A 21,289-nucleotide genomic window follows, 5' to 3' on the forward strand; every position below is an offset into this window, starting at 1 on the left:
ATAATAACAGGACACCACAGGCTGCTCCCCGATATAATAATAATAACAGGACACCACAGGCTGCTCCGCCTGTATAATAACAGGACACCACAGTCTGCTCCTCGGTATAATAATAATAACAACATGACACCACAGGCTGCTTCTACTGTATAATAATAATAATAATAACAGGACACCACAGGCTGCTCCCCCTGTATAATAATAATAACAGGACACCACAGGCTGCTCCCCGGTATAATAATAATAATAATAATAATAATAATAATAATAATAATAATAACAGGACACCACAGGCTGCTCCCCCTGTATAATAATAACAGGACACCACAGGCTGCTCCCCGGTATAATAATAATAATAACAGGACACCACAGGCTGCTCCCCCTGTATAATAATAACAGGACACCACAGGCTGCTCCCCCTGTATAATAATAATAACAGGACACCACAGGCTGCTCCCCGGTATAATATTAATAACAGGACACCACAGGCTGCTCCCCCTGTATAATAATAACAGGACACCACAGGCTGCTCCCCGGTATAATAATAATAATAACAACATGACACCACAGGCTGCTTCTACTGTATAATAATAATAATAATAACAGGACACCACAGGCTGCTCCCCCTGTATAATAATAATAACAGGACACCACAGGCTGCTCCCCGGTATAATAATAATAATAATAACAGGACACCACAGGCTGCTCCCCCTGTATAATAATAACAGGACACCACAGGCTGCTCCCCGGTATAATAATAATAATAATAATAACAGGACACCACAGGCTGCTCCCCCTGTATAATAATAACAGGACACCACAGGCTGCTCCCCCTGTATAATAATAATAACAGGACACCACAGGCTGCTCCCCGGTATAATAATAATAACAGGACACCACAGGCTGCTCCCCCTGTATAATAATAACAGGACACCACAGGCTGCTCCCCGGTATAATAATAATAATAATAATAACAGGACACCACAGGCTGCTCCCCCTGTATAATAATAATAACAGGACACCACAGGCTGCTCCCCCTGTATAATAATAATAACAGGACACCACAGGCTGCTCCCCGGTATAATAATAATAACAGGACACCACAGGCTGCTCCCCCTGTATAATTATAACAGGACACCACAGGCTGCTTCTACTGTATTATAATAATAATAATAATAATAATAACAACAACAACAGGACACCACAGTCTGCGCCACCCGGATAATAACAGGACACCACAGGCTGCTCACCCTGTATAATAATAACCGGACACCACAGGCTGCTCCCCGGTATAATAATAATAACAGGACACCACAGGCTGCTCCCCGGTATAATAATAATAATAATAATAACAGGACACCACAGGCTACTCCCCCTGTATAATAAAAACAGGACACCACTAGCTGCTTCTACTGTATAATAATAATAATAACAGGACAACACAGGCTGCTCCCCGGTATAATAATAATAATAATAACAGGACACCACAGGCTACTCCCCCTGTATAATAATAACAGGACACCACTAGCTGCTTCTACTGTATAATAATAATAACAGGACACCACAGGCTGCTCCCCGGTATAATAATAATAATAATAACAGGACACCACAGGCTGCTCCCCCTGTATAATAATAACAGGACACCACAGGCTGCTCCCCGGTATAATAATAATAATAATAACAGGACACCACAGGCTGCTCCCCCTGTATAATAATAACAGGACACCACAGGCTGCTCCCCCTGTATAATAATAATAACAGGACACCACAGGCTGCTCCCCGGTATAATAATAATAACAGGACACCACAGGCTGCTCCCCCTGTATAATAATAACAGGACACCACAGGCTGCTCCCCGGTATAATAATAATAATAATAATAACAGGACACCACAGGCTGCTCCCCCTGCTCAGTAACACGATATTATATTACCTGATCACAACTGATACAGTGAGGCTGCAGCACTTGATAAAATCTCCCTTCCTATATCTGGACCGCACAACCCGGAAGTAAAGTGGAACGCACAGGCCGGAAACAGGGTGAGATTGACACGGAGAGCTCCTTGGTGTCTGGCTCCTCCCCTCCACGCAAAAGCCACAGCCCCGCCCATACTTTTGCCAAAAAAAACCCCGCATAGACCAGTCCTGTGGCAGCGGCGTGCAGTGACGTCAGGAGGGCGGCTACTTACCTTGGTATACGCCCCCTTATCTGTAGTTCTCACAGGGCAGGTAATGATACATTATTATACTCATTCTATAGGCTGAGCAGCTCTGGTGTCAGGCTGCTGTACTACAGGGGGAGCAGGCTCTGGTGCCTTGTTATAGTGCCGCTGGAGCCGACTCTGGTGCTGCATTATCATTGTACAGTGGGCTGACACTCTAGTGTCCTATTACTGTAATACAGGTGGTGCAGACCTCAGTGTTATTGTAATACAGATGGTGCAGACCTCAGTGTTACTGTAATACAGGTGGCGCAGACCTCAGTGTTACTGTAATACAGGTGGCGCGGACCCCGGTGTTACAGTTATACAGATGGTGCAGACCCCAGTGTTACTGTAATACAGGTGGCGCAGACCTCGGTGTTACTGTAATACAGGTGGCGCGGACCCCGGTGTTACCGTAATACAGGTGGTGCGGACCTCGGTGTTACTGTAATATAGGTGGTGCAGACCCCGGTGTTACTGTAATACAGGTGGTGCAGACCTCAGTGTTACTGTAATACAGGTGGCGCGGACCCCGGTGTTACAGTTATACAGATGGTGCAGACCCCGGTGTTACTGTAATACAGGTGGCGCAGACCTCAGTGTTACTGTAATACAGGTGGCGCGGACCCCGGTGTTACCGTAATACAGGTGGTGCAGACCTCTGTGTTACTGTAATATAGGTGGTGCAGACCCCAGTGTTACTGTAATACAGGTGGTGCAGACCTCGGTGTTACCGTAATACAGGCGGTGCGGACCCCGGTGTTACCGTAATACAGGTGGTGCGGACCTCTGTGTTACTGTAATATAGGTGGTGCGGACCTCTGTGTTATTGTAATATAGGTGGTGCAGACCCCGGTGTTACTGTAATACAGGTGGTGCAGACCTCAGTGTTACCGTAATACAGGTGGTGCGGACCCCGGTGTTACCGTAATACAGGTGGTGCAGACCTCGGTGTTACTGTAATATAGGTGGTGCAGACCCCTGTGTTACTATAATACAGGTGGTGCAGACCTCAGTGTTACTGTAATACAGGTGGCGCGGACCCCGGTGTTACTATAATACAGGTGGCGCGGACCCCGGTGTCACTGTAATACAGGTGGTGCAGTCCTCAGTGTTACTGTAATACAGGTGGTGCAGACCCTGTGTTACTGTAATACAGGTGGTGCAGACCCCGGTGTTACAGTAATACAGGTGGTGCAGACCGCGGTGTTACTATAATACAGGTGGCGTAGACCCCGGTGTTACTGTAATACAGGTGGTGCAGACCCCTGTGTTACTGTAATACAGGTGGTGCAGACCCCTGTGTTACTGTAATACAGGTGGTGCAGACCTCAGTGTTACTGTAATACAGGTGGAGCGGACTCCGGTGTTACTGTAATACAGGTGGCACGGACCCCGGTGTTACTGTAATACAGGTGGCACGGACCCCGGTGTTACTGTAATACAGGTGGCGCGGACCCCGGTGTTACTGTAATACAGGTGGCGCGGACCCTGGTGTTACTGTAATACAGGTGGAGCGGACCCCGGTGTTACTGTAATACAGGTGAAGCGGAGACCCCGATGTTACTGTAATACAGTTGGTGCGGAAACCCGGTGTTACTGTAATACAGGTGGTGCGGACCCTGGTGTTGTTGAAATATAGGTGGCGCAGACCCTGGTGTTACTGTAATACAGGTGGCTCGTACTCTGGTGTTACTGTAATACAGGTGGAGCGGACCCTGGTGTTACAGTAGTGGAGCGGACACTGGTGTTACTGTAATACAGGTGGCGCAGACCCCGGTGTTGCTGTAATATAGGTGGCGCGGACCCTGGTGTTTCTGTAATACAGGTGGCGCGGACCCCTGTGTTACTGTAATACAGGTGGAGCGGACCCTGGTGTTACTGTAATACAGGTGGCACGGACCCGGGTGTTACTGTAATACAGGTGGCGCTACAGGTGGTGCAGACCCCGGTGTTACTGTAATACAGGTGGCGTGGAAACCCGGTGTTACTGTAATACAGGTTGCGCGGGAACCCGGTGTTACTGTAATACAGGTGGCGCGGACCCTGGTGTTACTTTAATACAGGTGGTGCAGACCCCAGTGTTACTGTAATACAGGTGGCGCGGACCCTGGTGTTACTGTAATACAGGTGGCACGGACCCCGGTGTTACTGTAATACAGGTGGTGCGGACCCAGGTGTTACTGTAATACAGGTGGCGCGGAGCCTGGTGTTACTGTAATACAGGTGGAGCGGACAGTGGTGTTACTGTAATACAGGTGGCGAGGACCCTGGTGTTACTGTAATACAGTTGGCGCGGAAACCCGGTGTTACTGTAATACAGGTGGTGCGGACCCAAGTGTTGATGTAATATAGGTGGCGCAGACCCTGGTGTTACTGTAATACAGGTGGAGCAGACCCTGGTGTTACAGTAGTGGAGCGGACTGTAATACAGGTGGTGCAGACCTCGGTATAACCTCATATGATGGGGGATAACGCAGCTCCCAGCACACGCTGATATGTGGTATTATTATATAGGGGAGAGGGGACGGTACAGTGATATATGATGGGGGATAACGCAGCTCCCGGCACACGCTGATATGTGGTATTATTATATAGGGGAGAGGGGACGGTACAGTGATATATGATGGGGATAACGCAGCTCCCGGCACACGCTGATATGTGGTATTATTATATAGGGGAGAGGGGACGGTACAGCGATATATGATGGGGGATAACGCAGCTCCCGGCACACGCTGATATGTGGTATTATTATATAGGGGAGAGATGACCATACAGCGATATATGATGGGGATAACACAGCTCCCGGCACACGCTGATATGTGGTATTATTATATAGGGGAGAGGGAACGGTACGGTGATATATGATGGGGGATAACACAGCTCCCGGCACACGCTGATATGTGGTATTATTATATAGGGGAGAGGGGACAGTACGGTGATATATGATGGGGATAACACAGCTCCCGGCACACGCTGATATGTGGTGTTATTATATAGGGGAGAGGGGACGGTACAGCGATATATGATGGGGATAACACAGCTCCCGGCACACGCTGATATGTGGTATTATTATATAGGGGAGAGAGGACGGTACAGCGATATATGATGGGGGATAACGCAGCTCCCGGCACACGCTGATATGTGGTATTATTATATAGGGGAGAGGGGACGGTACAGTGATATATGATGGGGATAACACAGCTCCCGGCACACGCTGATATGTGGTATTATTATATAGGGGAGAGGGGACGGTACAGCGATATATGATGGGGATAACACAGCTCCCGGCACACGCTGATATGTGGTATTATTATATAGGGGAGAGGGAACGGTACGGCGATAAATGATGGGGGATAACACAGCGCCCGGCACACGCTGATATGTGGTATTATTATATAGGGGAGAGGGGACGGTACGGCGATATATGATGGGGATAACACAGCTCCCGGCACACGCTGATATGTGGTATTATTATATAGGGGAGAGGGGACGGTACAGGGATATATGATGGGGATAACGCAGCTCCCGGCACACGCTGATATGTGGTATTATTATATAGGGGAGAGGGGGCGGTACAGTGATATATGATGGGGATAACGCAGCTCCCGGCACACGCTGATATGTGGTATTATTATATAGGGGAGAGGGGACGGTACAGCGATATATGATGGGGATAACACAGCTCCCGGCACACGCTGATATGTGGTATTATTATATAGGGGAGAGGGGACGGTACAGCGATATATGATGGGATAACACAGCTCCCGCCACACGCTGATATGTGGTATTATTATATAGGGGAGAGGGGACGGTACAGCGATATATGATGGGGATAACACAGCTCCCGGCACACGCTGATATGTGGTATTATTATATAGGGGAGAGGGGACGGTACAGCGATATATGATGGGGGATAACACAGCTCCCAGAACACGATGATATGTGGTATTATTATATAGGGGAGAGGGGACGGTACAGCGATATATGATGGGGGATAACACAGCTCCCGGCACACGCTGATATGTGGTATTATTATATAGGGGAGAGGGGACGGTACAGCGATATATGATGGGGATAACACAGCTCCCGGCACACGCTGATATGTGGTATTATTATATAGGGGAGAGGGGACGGTACAGCGATATATGATGGGGATAACACAGATCCCGGCACACGCTGATATGTGGTGTTATTATATAGGGGAGAGGGGACGGTACAGCGATATATGATGGGGGATAACGCAGCTCCCGGCACACGCTGATATGTGGTGTTATTATATAGGGGAGAGGGGACGGTACAGCGATATATGATGGGGGATAATGCAGCTCCCGGCACACGCTGATATGTGGTGTTATTATATAGGGGAGAGGGGACGGTACAGCGATATATGATGGGGATAACGCAGCTCCCGGCACACGCTGATATGTGGTGTTACTATATAGGGGAGAGGGGACGGTACAGCGATATATGATGGGGTATAATGCAGCTCCCGGCACACGCTGATATGTGGTGTTATTATATAGGGGAGAGGGGACGGTACAGCGATATATGATGGGGGATAACGCAGCTCCCGCCACACGCTGATATGTGGTGTTATTATATAGGGGAGAGGGGACGGTACAGTGATATATGATGGGGGATAACGCAGCTCCCGCCACACGCTGATATGTGGTATTATTATATAGGGGAGAGGGGGCGGTACAGTGATATATGATGGTGGATAACGCAGCTCCCGGCACACGCTGATATGTGGTATTATTATATAGGGGAGAGGGGACGGTACAGTGATATATGATGGGGGATAACACAGCTCCCGGCACATGCTGATATGTGGTATTATTATATAGGGGAGAGGGGACGGTACAGTGATATATGATGGGGGATAACACAGCTCCCGGCACACGCTGATATGTGGTATTATTATATAGGGGAGAGGGGACGGTACAGCGATATATGATGGGGGATAACACAGCTCCCGGCACACGCTGATATGTGGTATTATTATATAGGGGAGAGGGGACGGTACAGCGATGTATGATGGGGATAACACAGCTCCCGGCACACGCTGATATGTGGTGTTATTATATAGGGGAGAGGGGACGGTACAGCGATGTATGATGGGGATAACACAGCTCCCGGCACACGCTGATATGTGGTGTTATTATATAGGGGAGAGGGGACGGTACAGCGATGTATGATGGGGATAACACAGCTCCCGGCACACGCTGATATGTGGTATTATTATATAGGGGAGAGGGGACGGTACAGCGATATATGATGGGGATAACACAGCTCCCGGCACACGCTGATATGTGGTGTTATTATATAGGGGAGAGGGGACGGTACAGCGATATATGATGGGGGATAACGCAGCTCCCGGCACACGCTGATATGTGGTGTTATTATATAGGGGAGAGGGGACGGTACAGCGATATATGATGGGGGATAATGCAGCTCCCGGCACACGCTGATATGTGGTGTTATTATATAGGGGAGAGGGGACGGTACAGCGATATATGATGGGGATAACGCAGCTCCCGGCACACGCTGATATGTGGTGTTACTATATAGGGGAAAGGGGACGGTACAGCGATATATGATGGGGGATAACGCAGCTCCCGGCACACGCTGATATGTGGTGTTATTATATAGGGGAGAGGGGACGGTACAGCGATATATGATGGGGGATAACACAGCTCCCGCCACACGCTGATATGTGGTGTTATTATATAGGGGAGAGGGGACGGTACAGTGATATATGATGGGGGATAACGCAGCTCCCGCCACACGCTGATATGTGGTATTATTATATAGGGGAGAGGGGGCGGTACAGTGATATATGATGGTGGATAACGCAGCTCCCGGCACACGCTGATATGTGGTATTATTATATAGGGGAGAGGGGACGGTACAGTGATATATGATGGGGGATAACACAGCTCCCGGCACATGCTGATATGTGGTATTATTATATAGGGGAGAGGGGACGGTACAGTGATATATGATGGGGGATAACACAGCTCCCGGCACACGCTGATATGTGGTATTATTATATAGGGGAGAGGGGACGGTACAGCGATATATGATGGGGGATAACACAGCTCCCGGCACACGCTGATATGTGGTATTATTATATAGGGGAGAGGGGACAGTACGGTGATATATGATGGGGATAACACAGCTCCCGGCACACGCTGATATGTGGTATTATTATATAGGGGAGAGGGGACGGTACAGCTATATATGATGGGGATAACACAGCTCCCGGCACACGCTGATATGTGGTATTATTATATAGGGGAGAGGGGACGGTACGGCGATAAATGATGGGGGATAACACAGCTCCCGGCACACGCTGATATGTGGTATTATTATATAGGGGAGAGGGGACGGTACGGCGATATATGATGGGGATAACGCAGCTCCCGGCACACGCTGATATGTGGTGTTATTATATAGGGGAGAGGGGGCGGTACAGTGATATATGATGGGGATAACACAGCTCCCGGCACACTCTGATATGTGGTATTATTATATAGGGGAGAGGGGACGGTACAGCGATATATGATGGGGATAACACAGCTCCCGGCACACGCTGATATGTGGTATTATTATATAGGGGAGAGGGGACGGTACAGCGATATATGATGGGGGATAACGCAGCTCCCGGCACACGCTGATATGTGGTATTATTATATAGGGGAGAGGGGACGGTACAGCGATATATGATGGGGGATAACGCAGCTCCCGGCACACGCTGATATGTGGTGTTATTATATAGGGGAGAGGGGACGGTACAGCGATATATGATGGGGGATAACGCAGCTCCCGGCACACGCTGATATGTGGTGTTATTATATAGGGGAGAGGGGACGGTACAGCGATATATGATGGGGGATAACGCAGCTCCCGCCACACGCTGATATGTGGTATTATTATATAGGGGAGAGGGGGCGGTACAGTGATATATGATGGGAATAACGCAGCTCCCGGCACACGCTGATATGTGGTATTATTATATAGGGGAGAGGGGACGGTACAGTGATATATGATGGTGGATAACGCAGCTCCCGACACACGCTGATATGTGGTATTATTATATAGGGGAGAGGGGACGGTACAGTGATATATGATGGGGGATAACACAGCTCCCGGGACACGCTGATATGTGGTATTATTATATAGGGGAGAGGGGACGGTACAGTGATATATGATGGGGGATAACACAGCTCCCGGCACACGCTGATATGTGGTATTATTATATAGGGGAGAGGGGACGGTACAGCGATATATGATGGGGGATAACACAGCTCCCGGCACACGCTGATATGTGGTATTATTATATAGGGGAGAGGGGACGGTACAGTGATATATGATGGGGATAACGCAGCTCCCGGCACACGCTGATATGTGGTGTTATTATATAGGGGAGAGGGGACGGTACAGCGATATATGATGGGGGATAACGCAGCTCCCGGCACACGCTGATATGTGGTGTTATTATATAAGGGAGAGGGGACGGTACAGCGATATATGATGGGGATAACACAGCTCCCGGCACACGCTGATATGTGGTATTATTATATAGGGGAGAGGGGAGGGTACAGCGATATATGATGGGGATAACATAGCTCCCGGCACACGCTGATATGTGGTATTATTATATAGGGGAGAGGGGACGGTACAGCGATATATGATGGGGATAACACAGCTCCCGGCACACGCTGATATGTGGTATTATTATATAGGGGAGAGGGAACGGTACGGCGATAAATGATGGGGGATAACACAGCTCCCGGCACACGCTGATATGTGGTATTATTATATAGGGGAGAGGGGACGGTACGGTGATATATGATTGGGATAACGCAGCTCCCGGCACACGCTGATATGTGGTATTATTATATAGGGGAGAGGGGACGGTACAGGGATATATGATGGGGATAACGCAGCTCCCGGCACACGCTGGTATGTGGTGTTATTATATAGGGGAGAGGGGGCGGTACAGTGATATATGATGGGGATAACACAGCTCCCGGCACACGCTGATATGTGGTATTATTATATAGGGGAGAGGGGACGGTACAGCGATATATGATGGGGATAACACAGCTCCCGGCACACGCTGATATGTGGTATTATTATATAGGGGAGAGGGGACGGTACAGTGATATATGATGGGGGATAACACAGCTCCCGGCACACGCTGATATGTGGTATTATTATATAGGGGAGAGGGGACGGTACAGCGATATATGATGGGGATAACGCAGCTCCCGGCACACGCTGATATGTGGTGTTACTATATAGGGGAGAGGGGACGGTACAGCGATATATGATGGGGGATAACGCAGCTCCCGGCACACGCTGATATGTGGTGTTATTATATAGGGGAGAGGGTACGGTACAGCGATATATGATGGGGGATAACGCAGCTCCCGGCACACGCTGATATGTGGTGTTATTATATAGGGGAGAGGGGACGGTACAGTGATATATGATGGGGGATAACGCAGCTCCCGCCACACGCTGATATGTGGTATTATTATATAGGGGAGAGGGGGCGGTACAGTGATATATGATGGGAATAACGCAGCTCCCGGCACACGCTGATATGTGGTATTATTATATAGGGGAGAGGGGACGGTACAGTGATATATGATGGTGGATAACGCAGCTCCCGACACACGCTGATATGTGGTATGATTATATAGGGGAGAGGGGACGGTACAGTGATATATGATGGGGGATAACACAGCTCCCGGCACACGCTGATATGTGGTATTATTATATAGGGGAGAGGGGACGGTACAGTTATATATGATGGGGGAAAACACAGCACCCGGCACACGCTGATATGTGGTATTATTATATAGGGGAGAGGGGACGGTACAGCGATATATGATGGGGGATAACACAGCTCCCGGCACACGCTGATATGTGGTATTATTATATAGGGGAGAGGGGACGGTACAGCGATATATGATGGGGATAACACAGCTCCCGGCACTCGCTGATATGTGGTGTTATTATATAGGGGAGAGGGGACGGTACAGCGATATATGATGGGGGATAACACAGCTCCCGGCACACGCTGATATGTGGTATTATTATATAGGGGAGAGGGGACGGTACAGCGATGTATGATGGGCGATAACACAGCTCCCGGCACACGCTGATATGTGGTGTTATTATATAGGGGAGAGGGGACGGTACAGGGATGTATGATGGGGGATAACACCGCTACTGGCACACGCTGATATGTGGTGTTATTATATAGAGGAGAGAGGACGGTACAGTAATATATGATGGGGATAACACAGCTCCCGGCACACGCTGATATGTGGTATTATTATATAGGGGAGAGGGGACGGTACAGTGATATATGATGGGGGATAACACAGCTCCCGGCACACGCTGATATGTGGTATTATTATATAGGGGAGAGGGGACGGTACAGTGATATATGATGGGGATAACACAGCTCTCGGCACACGCTGATATGTGGTATTATTATATAGGGGAGAGGGGACGGTACAGCGATATATGATGGGGATAACACAGCTCCCGGCACACGCTGATATGTGGTATTATTATATAGGGGAGAGGGGACGGTACAGCGATATATGATGGGGATAACACAGCTCCCGGCACACGCTGATATGTGGTGTTATTATATAGGGGAGAGGGGACGGTACAGCGATATATGATGGGGGATAACGCAGCTCCCGGCACACGCTGATATGTGGTGTTATTATATAGGGGAGAGGGGACGGTACAGTGATATATGATGGGGATAACACCGCTCCCGGCACACGCTGATATGTGGTATTATTATATAGGGGAGAGGGGAGGGTACAGCGATATATGATGGGGATAACACAGCTCCCGGCACACGCTGATATGTGGTATTATTATATAGGGGAGAGGGGACGGTACAGCGATATATGATGGGGATAACGCAGCTCCCGGCACACGCTGATATGTGGTGTTATTATATAGGGGAGAGGGGACGGTACAGCGATATATGATGGGGGATAACGCAGCACCCGGCACACGCTGATATGTGGTGTTATTATATAGGGGAGAGGGGACGGTAGAGCGATATATGATGGGGGATAACGCAGCACCCGGCACACGCTGATATGTGGTATTATTATATAGGGGAGAGGGGACGGTACAGCGATATATGATGGGGGATAACACAGCTCCCGGCACACACTGATATGTGGTATTATTATATAGGGGAGAGGGGACGGTACAGCGATATATGATGGGGGATAACGCAGCTCCCGGCACACGCTGATATGTGGTATTATTATATAGGGGAGAGGGGAGGGTACAGCGATATATGATGGGGATAACACAACTCCCGGCACACGCTGATATGTGGTATTATTATATAGGGGAGAGGGGACGGTACAGCGATATATGATGGGATAACACAGCTCCCGGCACACGCTGATATGTGGTGTTATTATATAGGGGAGAGGGGATGGTACAGCGATATATGATGGGGATAACACAGCTCCCGGCACACGCTGATATGTGGTGTTATTATATAGGGGAGAGGGGACGGTACAGTGATATATGATGGGATAACACAGCTCCCGGCACACGCTGATATGTGATGTTATTATATAGGGGACGGTACAGCGATATATGATGGGGATTACACAGCTCCGGCACACGCTGATATGTGGTATTATTATATAGGGGAGAGGGGACAGTACAGCGATATATGATGGGGATAACACAGCTCCCGGCACACGCTGATATGTGGTATTATTATATAGGGGAGAGGGGACGGTACAGCGATATATGATGGGATAACACAGCTCCCGGCACACGCTGATATGTGGCATTATTATATAGGGGAGAGGGGACGGTACAGCGATATATGATGGGGGATAACGCAGCACCCGGCACACGCTGATATGTGGTGTTATTATATAGGGGAGAGGGGACGGTACAGTGATATATGATGGGGATAACACAGCTCCCGGCACACGCTGATATGTGGTGTTATTATATAGGGGAGAGGGGACGGTACAGTGATATATGATGGGGGATAACACAGCTCCCGGCACACGCTGATATGTGGTATTATTATATAGGGAGAGGGGACGGTACAGCGATATATGATGGGGATAACACAGCTCCCGGCACACGCTGATATGTGGTATTATTATATAGGGGAGAGGGGACGGTACAGCGATATATGATGGGTATAACACAGCTCCCAGCACAGGCTGATATGTGGTATTATTATATAGGGGAGAGGGGACGGTACAGTGATATATGATGGGGATAACACAGCTCCCGGCACTCCCTGATATGTGATATTATTATATAGGGGAGAGGGGACGGTACAGTGATATATGATGGGATAACACAGCTCTCGGCACACGCTGATATGTGGTATTATATAGGGGAGAGGGGACGGTACAGTGATATATGATGGGGGATAACGCAGCTCCCGGCACAAGCTGATATGTGGTATTAATATATAGGGGAGAGGGGACGGTACAGTGATATATGATGGGGATAACGCAGCTCCCGGCACACGCTGATATGTGGTATTATTATATAGGGGAGAGGGGACGGTACAGCGATATATGATGGGGGATAACACAGCGCCTGGCACACGCTGATATGTGGTATTATTATATAGGGGAGAGGGGACGGTACAGCGATATATGATGGGGATAACACAGCTCCCGGCACACGCTGATATGTGGTACTATTATATAGGGGAGAGGGGACGGTACAGCGATATATGATGGGGATAACGCAGCTCCCGGCACACGCTGATATGTGGTACTATTATATAGGGGAGAGGGGACGGTACAGCGATATATGATGGGGATAACACAGCTCCCGGCACACGCTGATATGTGGTATTCTTATATAGGGGAGAGGGGACGGTACAGCGATATATGATGGGGGATAACACAGCTCCCGGCACACGCTGATATGTGGTATTATTATATAGGGGAGAGGGGACGGTACAGCGATATATGATGGGTATAACACAGCTCCCGGCACACGCTGATATGTGGTATTATTATATAGGGGAGAGGGGACGGTACAGCGATATATGATGGGGATAACACAGCTCCCGGCACACGCTGATATGTGGTATTATTATATAGGGGAGAGGGGACGGTACAGCGATATATGATGGGATAACACAGCTCCCGGCACACGCTGATATGTGGTATTATTATATAGGGGAGAGGGGACGGTACAGCGATATATGATGGGGGACAACACAGCTCCCGGCACACGCTGATATGTGGTATTATTATATAGGGGAGAGGGGACGGTACAGCGATATATGATGGGTATAACACAGCTCCCAGCACAGGCTGATATGTGGTATTATTATATAGGGGAGAGGGGACGGTACAGTGATATATGATGGGGATAACACAGCTCCCGGCACTCCCTGATATGTGATATTATTATATAGGGGAGAGGGGACGGTACAGTGATATATGATGGGATAACACAGCTCTCGGCACACGCTGATATGTGGTATTATATAGGGGAGAGGGGACGGTACAGTGATATATGATGGGGGATAACGCAGCTCCCGGCACAAGCTGATATGTGGTATTAATATATAGGGGAGAGGGGACGGTACAGTGATATATGATGGGGATAACGCAGCTCCCGGCACACGCTGATATGTGGTATTATTATATAGGGGAGAGGGGACGGTACAGCGATATATGATGGGGGATAACACAGCGCCTGGCACACGCTGATATGTGGTATTATTATATAGGGGAGAGGGGACGGTACAGCGATATATGATGGGGATAACACAGCTCCCGGCACACGCTGATATGTGGTACTATTATATAGGGGAGAGGGGACGGTACAGCGATATATGATGGGGATAACGCAGCTCCCGGCACACGCTGATATGTGGTACTATTATATAGGGGAGAGGGGACGGTACAGCGATATATGATGGGGATAACACAGCTCCCGGCACACGCTGATATGTGGTATTCTTATATAGGGGAGAGGGGACGGTACAGCGATATATGATGGGGGATAACACAGCTCCCGGCACACGCTGATATGTGGTATTATTATATAGGGGAGAGGGGACGGTACAGCGATATATGATGGGTATAACACAGCTCCCGGCACACGCTGATATGTGGTATTATTATATAGGGGAGAGGGGACGGTACAGCGATATATGATGGGGATAACACAGCTCCCGGCACACGCTGATATGTGGTATTATTATATAGGGGAGAGGGGACGGTACAGCGATATATGATGGGATAACACAGCTCCCGGCACACGCTGATATGTGGTATTATTATATAGGGGAGAGGGGACGGTACAGCGATATATGATGGGGGACAACACAGCTCCCGGCACACGCTGATATGTGGTATTATTATATAGGGGAGAGGGGACGGTACAGCGATATATGATGGGTATAACACAGCTCCCAGCACAGGCTGATATGTGGTATTATTATATAGGGGAGAGGGGACGGTACAATGATATATGATGGGGATAACACAGCTCCCGGCACACCCTGATATGTGATATTATTATATAGGGGAGAGGGGACGGTACAGTGATATATGATGGGATAACACAGTTCCCGGCACACGCTGATATGTGGTATTATATAGGGGAGAGGGGACGGTACAGTGATATACGATGGGGGATAACGCAGCTCCCGGCACACGCTGATATGTGATATTAATATATAGGGGAGAGGGGATGGTACAGCGATATATGATGGGGGATAACACAGCTCCCGGCACACGCTGATATGTGGTATTATTATATAGGGAGAGGGGACGGTACAGTGATATATGATGGGGATAACACAGCTCCCGACACACGCTGATATGTGGTATTATTATATAGGGGAGAGGGGACGGTACAGCGATATATGATGGGGATAACACAGCTCCCGGCACACGCTGATATGTGGTATTATTATATAGGGGAGAGGGGACGGTACAGTGATATATGATTGGGATAACACAGCTCCCGGCACACGCTGATATGTGGTATTATTATATAGGGGAGAGGGGACGGTACAGTGATATATGATGGGGATAACACAGCTCCCGGCACACGCTGATATGTGATATTATTATATAGGGGAGAGGGGACGGTACAGCGATATATGATGGGGGATAACGCAGCTCCCGGCACACGCTGATATGTGGTATTATTATATAGGGGAGAGGGGACGGTACAGCGATATATGATGGGGATAACACAGCTCCCAGCACACGCTGATATGTGGTGTTATTATATAGGGGAGAGGGGACGGTACAGCGATATATGATGGGGATAACACAGCTCCCAGCACACGCTGATATGTGGTATTATTATATAGGGGAGAGGGGACGGTACAGTGATATATGATGGGGGATAACACAGCTCCCGGCACACGCTGATATGTGGTATTATTATATAGGGGAGAGGGGACGGTACAGTGATATATGATGGGGATAACACAGCTCCCGGCACACGCTGATATGTGGTATTATTATATAGGGGAGAGGGGACGGTACAGTGATATATGATGGGGGATAACGCAGCTCCCAGCACACGCTGATATGTGGTGTTATTATATAGGGGAGAGGGGACGGTACAGCGATATATGATGGGGATAACACAGCTCCCGGCACACGCTGATATGTGGTGTTATTATATAGGGGAGAGGGGACGGTACAGTGATATATGATGGGGGATAACACAGCTCCCGGCACACGCTGATATGTGGTATTATTATATAGGGGAGAGGGGACGGTACAGTGATATATGATGGGGATAACACAGCTCCCGGCACACGCTGATATGTGGTATTATTATATAGGGGAGAGGGGACGGTACAGCGATATATGATGGGATAACACAGCTCCCGACACACGCTGATATGTGGTATTATTATATAGGGGAGAGGGGACGGTACAGCGATATATGATGGGGATAACGCAGCTCCTGGCACATGCTGATATGTGGTGTTATTATATAGGGGAGAGGGGACCGTACAGCGATATATGATGGGGATAACACAGCTCCCGGCACACGCTGATATGTGGTATTATTATATAGGGGAGAGGGGACGGTACAGTGATATATGATGGGGATAACACAGCTCCCGGCACACGCTGATATGTGGTATTATTATATAGGGGAGAGGGGACGGTACAGCGATATATGATGGGGATAACACCGCTCCCGGCACACGCTGATATGTGGTATTATTATATAGGGGAGAGGGGACGGTACAGCGATATATGATGGGGATAACACCGCTCCCGGCACACGCTGATATGTAGTATTATTATATAGGGGAGAGGGGACTGTACAGCGATATATGATGGGGATAACACAGCTCCCGGCACACGCTGATATGTAGTATTATTATATAGGGGAGAGGGGACTGTACAGCGATATATGATGGGGGATAACGCAGCTCCCGGCACACGCTGATATGTGGTATTATTATATAGGGGAGAGGGGACGGTACAGTGATATATGATGGGGATAACACAGCTCCCGGCACACGCTGATATGTGGTATTATTATATAGGGGAGAGGGGACGGTACAGTGATATATGATGGGGGATAACACAGCTCCCGGCACACGCTGATATGTGGTATTATTATATAGGGGAGAGGGGACGGTACATTGATATATGATGGGGGATAACACAGCTCCCGGCACACGCTGATATGTGGTATTATTATATAGGGGAGATGGGACGGTACAGTGATATATGATGGGGATAACACAGCTCCCGGCACACGCTGATATGTGGTATTATTATATAGGGGAGATGGGACGGTACAGTGATATATGATGGGGATAACACAGCTCCCGGCACACGCTGATATGTGGTATTATTATATAGGGGAGATGGGACGGTACAGCGATATATGATGGGGATAACACAGCTCCCGGCACACGCTGATATGTGGTATTATTATATAGGGGAGAGGGGACGGTACAGCGATATATGATGGGGATAACACAGCTCCCGGCACACGCTGATATGTGGTATTATTATATAGGGGAGAGGGGACGGTACAGTGATATATGATGGGGGATAACGCAGCTCCCAGCACACGCTGATATGTGGTGTTATTATATAGGGGAGAGGGGACGGTACAGCGATATATGATGGGATAACGCAGCTCCCAGCACACGCTGATATGTGGTTCTTAGAAGAACAAAATCTGGCTTCAAGTGACTGGTCACCTAAGGAACTCCAAGCCATACAAGACCTCGAAGATCTCCAGAATCAAGAGGGTGGTTGTGGGAGGAGAATATGTACAAAAAATCTTCCTTCTTCCCCAATGAATCAATATGCCCGGAGGTCAGAGTATTTATGAATCTGGTTGCAAAAGACTTCGACCAACTTCATCGGAACAAAAAATGGGCAAAAACGCATAATAATCTCACTAAATCCGAAGCCCTGGCCCTCAGAGAGATAAAAAAATGGGATGATATTGAAATCAAACCAGCAGATAAAGGTGGCAATATTGTTCTCTGGCCAATCAATCTTTATCTTACCGAAGTACATAGGCAGTTGGAAGACAAAACGTGCTATAGAAAAACACTCTTTGATCCCACCACAAACTTCAAATTAGAATAAGACCGCATGATAAATAGAGCATTCGCCAATGGGACCATAACAAAGTCAGAACTCACGTACTTACAAACTCCCAATCCGAGAATCGCTACATTCTATTTACTTCCCAAAATACATAAATGCCTCCAAGAACCACCGGGCCGACCAATTGTTTTGGGCAATGGATCACTTATTGAAAATGCCTGTTCATTTATCGACATTCATTTACGCCATCACGTAACCAGCTTACCCTCCTACACTAAGGACACCACAGAGGTACTGAAAAACGTACACGATATCCAACTAGATGAAGACCACCTACTGGAGTCATTAGATGTAGAGTCATTGTACAATTGTATACAACACGATCTGGGCATACAAGCAACACGCTACTTTTTGGAAATGGAAGGCTCAACTCCCTTTCATGACTTTCTCCTGGAATTACTGGAATTCGTTCTACACAAAAATTATTTTGTGTTTGAAAATAATTATTACATCCAAGGAAGAGGGAACGCAATGGGGGCAACATGTGCCCCAACATATGCCAACCTCTTCCTTGGATGGTGGGAGAGAGAGGTTGTCTTTCAGGACGACGATGATGTAGCTTGCATCCACAACTGGATGTGCTACATCGATGATATTTTCATAATCTGGAAGGGCACACAAGAACAACTCTCTACATTCATCTTAAAACTCAACACCAACAAACTCAACTTAAAATTCACTCATGAGAGTAGTCCGTCAAGTATAACATTCTTGGATCTTCGTCTTTACCGTGGGCATGACAACAAACTCTGCACAGAACTTTACAGAAAGTCTACATCAACAAATAGCCTACTATACAGCACCAGCTCACATTTCCCTCCCACAGTCAAAAACTGTGATGAACTAACAATCAGACTGCGGGAACTCGGATATTCAAATCGAAACATCAAAAACGCAAAGAGGGCAGTTGAATCACAAACAATCAGAATGGTCGGCACGTACTGGCAAGAATGGAGGGATAGCAAGAATATTCTCCAACAACATTGGCCCATACTTCTCACGGACAGAGATTTGGCCGCCAATCTCAAACCCCAGGTGGACCTGAGTTGGAGAAGAGCCCCAAACCTGAAAGACAATCTGGTTCGGAGCCACTTTGTGAAAAGTCAACGTAAATAACCTAGACTTAAAGGTAGCCATCCCTGTGGTAATTGTAATTGTAATTGTAAAGCCTGCAGCCACATTAGAAACACACTGACTATCCAAAATCGTTTTGGGGACCCGATTACAATCCATGACTACTTCAACTGCAAAAGTCCAAATGTGATATATTGTATCACCTGCCCCTGTGACAAGAATTATGTGGGTCTGACATCCCGCCCTCTTAAACAGCGTATGTGAGGTTAGCAAACTGACCGTAAGACTGTAATTATGATATTTTATTAGGTGTAGTAATTAATGTACTATTTTAGTCCGTCTGTACCCTCTTATTCTCCATAGATGTTTCTATCCCCCAAATATGTGTGTATTTCCAGATCATATAGTATTAGGCTGTAGAACTCCATAGTAATTAATGTACATTTTAGGTCTCTTGTTCACTGCAGATGTTTCTATCCCCCATATCTGTGTGTACCATAGTATTAGATGCTGTTAAGCAAATATGGTCGGACAGGAAATACCCAGGAAAGAATTCACCAAAAGGTTATGTCCAATTACCATACTTTTGTTCCTGCTATCACAGGAGGGTGGTAGCTGAGGGACAATCTTCACAGGGGGTGATCCAATTCCCCTGCTATCAACAGGAAATGTTCACAGGGGGTAATCAGGACATAATGTAATCAGACTGTGTTTGTGTCTCTATCTTCAGTCTTTTGTGTCAATACCAGACTTAGTGGAACCGGGCACCACAGGGGGTGATCAAATTCCCCTGCTATCAACAGGAAGGTTGTCCACAGGGGGTGACCACCACACAACGTAATCAGCTGGTTATTGTTCGTTGTATTGACACTGCTCTGCATATCTTTGGCCACTTCCAGACTTTCTGGAACCGACCCCAGCAGGGGGGGGGGGGGGGGGGCAGTAGCTGGGAGGGGGTGATACCTGACTCTTGAATCCACCAATCGAGATCGAGTGCAAGCCCACTGATGGTATGGAGACGCGTGGGAATTTAGAAGTTTTTAAAATGACTTGCACACAAGCCAGGAGGGAGATTTGATGGACTGTCCTGGACTAAGAGGTTATGCTCTGTCTAGGTATCGTGTGGACTTATCTGCTATCACTGCTGTGTGGAATAAGTGATAGTTTTGTGCTTTGGACTGTGATGCTACAAGGACTTTGCTACCCGGATGTTTTTTATGCTACCATTTGAATCTTTTTCCTGTCTTCATCTACTTTTGTGTGCTGTGATAAAAATAAACCATATTTTGGTTTCATCTGCTCGGTGTCTGAGTGATTGAAGAACCCC

The 21,289-nt window shown here is 47.9% G+C and overlaps 3 protein-coding genes across 4 annotated transcripts in view; 1 reads left to right on the plus strand and 2 right to left on the minus strand.

Annotated features, from left to right (window-relative positions):
* LOC146009863 (uncharacterized) overlaps positions 1–21,289 on the minus strand; it is a 245,378-nt gene that overhangs the window by 12,226 nt on the left and 211,863 nt on the right. The window lies entirely within an intron of this gene.
* The window catches only part of LOC146009896 (uncharacterized), a 44,291-nt gene that overhangs the window by 10,037 nt on the left and 12,965 nt on the right, over positions 1–21,289 (minus strand). Inside the window, exon 1 of one of the 2 annotated variants that reach the window (XM_083150495.1) lies at positions 1,933–2,031. The exons of the other annotated variant lie outside the window; for it this stretch is intronic. The gene's annotated coding sequence lies outside the window, so the exon portion shown is untranslated. Of the gene's footprint in view, positions 1–1,932; positions 2,032–21,289 lie in introns of those variants that run through there. 2 annotated transcript variants of the gene reach the window in all.
* LOC146009873 (uncharacterized) overlaps positions 2,199–21,289 on the plus strand; it is a 70,571-nt gene continuing 51,480 nt past the window's right edge. Inside the window, exon 1 of the mRNA XM_083150447.1 lies at positions 2,199–2,228. The gene's annotated coding sequence lies outside the window, so the exon portion shown is untranslated. The remainder of the gene's footprint in view (positions 2,229–21,289) is intronic.

Source organism: Crinia signifera, chromosome 6 (assembly GCF_055691185.1).
Source record: "Crinia signifera chromosome 6, ASM5569118v1, whole genome shotgun sequence".
Lineage (NCBI taxonomy): Eukaryota > Metazoa > Chordata > Amphibia > Anura > Myobatrachidae > Crinia > Crinia signifera.